The sequence below is a fragment of the Electrona antarctica genome (genome assembly GCF_951216825.1).
Source record: "Electrona antarctica genome assembly, chromosome: 21".
Lineage (NCBI taxonomy): Eukaryota > Metazoa > Chordata > Actinopteri > Myctophiformes > Myctophidae > Electrona > Electrona antarctica.
In genome coordinates, this window is record NC_136802.1 from 40,809,336 (window position 1) to 40,812,241 (window position 2,906).

The 2,906-nt window shown below is 40.4% G+C and overlaps 1 long non-coding RNA gene across 1 annotated transcript; it reads right to left on the minus strand.

Moving 5' to 3' along the window:
- Positions 1-1,388: 1,388 nt before the first annotated feature.
- Positions 1,389-2,078, minus strand: LOC306913944. The gene is made up of 2 exons (XR_013788618.1): positions 1,869-2,078; positions 1,389-1,462 (listed from the first exon to the last, which is right to left on the minus strand). It is a non-coding gene; the product is annotated as an uncharacterized lncRNA (long non-coding RNA).
- Positions 2,079-2,906: the final 828 nt, after the last annotated feature.

The window sequence follows — 2,906 nt, forward strand, 5'->3', positions numbered from 1 at the left end:
CACACACACACACAGGCTGGGCGAAGCACAGCTGGGTGGGAGGAGTCAATCCATGCCTAGTGGCTCCACCCTACATTTGAATCATTCAAAGCAGACCAGCAGTCAGGGCGCACACACACACACACACACACACACACACACACACACACACACACACACACACACACACACACACACACACACACACACACAGGGTTAACACTAAGGTCTCAGAGGCATTTGTTCTACTTGCCCACGTGAAAAGTAAATCGTCCATTATAAAGTGATTATAAATGTGAATTACCAATTGTATTTATTATTATTATTTTTACTTTCTATGACTGATAAAAACTGTCATGCCTCAATTTGTATGGCAAATACCTACATAGCTATATGAATATGACTATGGGTTGACCAAAAGCCCAACTGTTACCACCATTGCCATATAGTTCAAAAGTGCCATTTATTTAATTTTGACTGCTTTAAACATTTTGCAGATGCTTGTCTCACTTTTAAGATTTTAAATGGACTTACCTCCACCACATAGATCGAAGGGACAGTAGCCTCGGAAACCCAGACATTTTATTTCCAGGAGGTTTTCACAGAGCAACAAGGGCAACTACCAGTCCCAGTGGGGACTGCGAAGTGCCAACCAGATGTAGTGTGTTTTGTAAAAAAAAAAGTCTTCTCTGTTAGAGAATCCCATCACTGGAACAGTCTCCTACAGACGTAAGAGAGACCTCCAACTATTTGACCTTCAAATTCAACCTTAAGAGGTGGCTAAAAACAACTCAAATCTGTAAATCATGAGTAATTATCAGCTCTATTTATCACTTTTAAGAGCCCATGCTCAGGGAGTACACAGATTGAAATTAGCTTCTGGCTAACATTTACATGGATGTGAAAACTGATGTGTTGATTTAATGAGCATTGTCCCTGTCAAAGAAATAAATACATGTGTTCACACTTGTTATTTTATATTTTTAAGTGCAACAGTGAAAACACCACATTATAGGTAAACAGTGCTCTTATTATACACTCCACATTCCAGAAGACAGAGCGCTCTTGGCCATGCACGTTCAGGTGTTTAGACAGATATCTCGTGTTGTGTTTATAGACGGTTAATTGTCTATAACATTCGACGAATCAGACCCTTCCTCACCCAGGAGTCAGCCCAGCTCCTTATCCAGACATCAGTCATGTCAAAACTTGACTACTGTAACTCCCTCCTTACTGGCCTACCGGCATGCGCACTTAAAGCCTCTCCAATTGTGTGTGTGTGTGTGTGTGTGTGTGTGTGTGTGTGTGTGTGTGTGTGTGTGCGCGCGCGCGCGCGTGCGTGCGTTGTGAGGACATTTGGACCTCACAATTTTAAAACTACAAACAACTACAAAACAAAACGACAATGATGGATTTCCACACGTCCTTTATTTCATTTACAAATCATCTCATGTATTGTAGATCTAATTTCAACACATCACAACTCCTCAGCATCAGTGTGGATGTATTGTAGATCTAATTTCAACACAACACAACTCCTCAGCATCAGTGTGGATGTATTGTAGATCTAATTTCAACACAACACAACTCCTCAGCATCAGTGTGGATGTATTGTAGATCTAATTTCAACACAACACAACTCCTCAGCATCAGTGTGGATGTATTGTAGATCTAATTTCAACACAACACAACTCCTCAGCATCAGTGTGGATGTATTGTAGATCTAATTTCATACAGCATGGAACACGAACACAACACAACTCCTCAGCATCAGTGTGGATGTATTGTAGATCTAATTTCATACAGCATGGAACACGAACACAACACAACTCCTCAGCATCAGTGTGGATGTAGTGTAGATCTAATTTCATACAGCATGGAACACGAACACAACACAACTCCTCAGCATCAGTGTGGATGGGCCTGTCACAATTCTTACATCAATTATAATCGCCTAATCACAATTATTTGAGATAATCGCAATTGTTTTTGCATGATCTTCAATCGTTTCCATGTTGAAAAATGACCATAATTATTTTCTTTTTTTAAAATCAAAAATAGAAGAAATAGCTGATCTAAATTATTAAATGTGTTAGTGATTTGTTTGTTTAGGTTACGTGTCATATCTGCCCTGTGCAATTTGTGATTACGAACAGAAATACAAATTGTAACGCTCCCATGTTCAATGCAAAAAACAAACACAATTCAATCGTTAATCGCAATTATTTGCGTGGCAATTAAATCGTCAACTTAAGTTTATAATCGTGCACAGTGTGTGGATTAGGACGGAATAACGTTAGCATCATCATCGGCTAGCCATTAATTAACGTAATTAATTTAAAATAGATACATGTGTAAATAATATATTAGTGGCTTTTCTTTTTCAATCAACCCTGAGTATACATATAATTGAGCCCAACCAACTCTTCTGATTGGCCCGAGAAGTCAGCCATTATTTGACTTTTCTTTTTTTAAGTCCTAGGGCTCTGGTGACTACAATGTGAAGAGTAGGCTCACATTCACAACAGCACTTTGACGTGTGCTTTAACGGCTTCTGACCTTAGAGTATATATGAATAGAGACGGCACCCGGAGGAAACCCTGAGGCGCAATGGACATAGTGGCCGAATTTGGTATTGCAGCGTGGGCCAAACACATGAACGCGCTGGTCCGTTGACTATCATTGCGCACGTTCATGATGACACGTGAACGCGGTTTCAGTGCAATGGCAGCGCGTTCATGTGTTTGGCCCAATCAATCCCAGAATGCACTCTGTTCCTACAAGGAAGGAGGAGTGAAATCGCCTCATGCGCTTTTGAGCAACTTAATGCAAGTGGATGGGAGGAGAACTCAGGTGACGTCTCTATTCATATATACTCTAAGCTTCAGACAGACGTAAGGCTTTCACAACATCTTCAAGTACAGAAG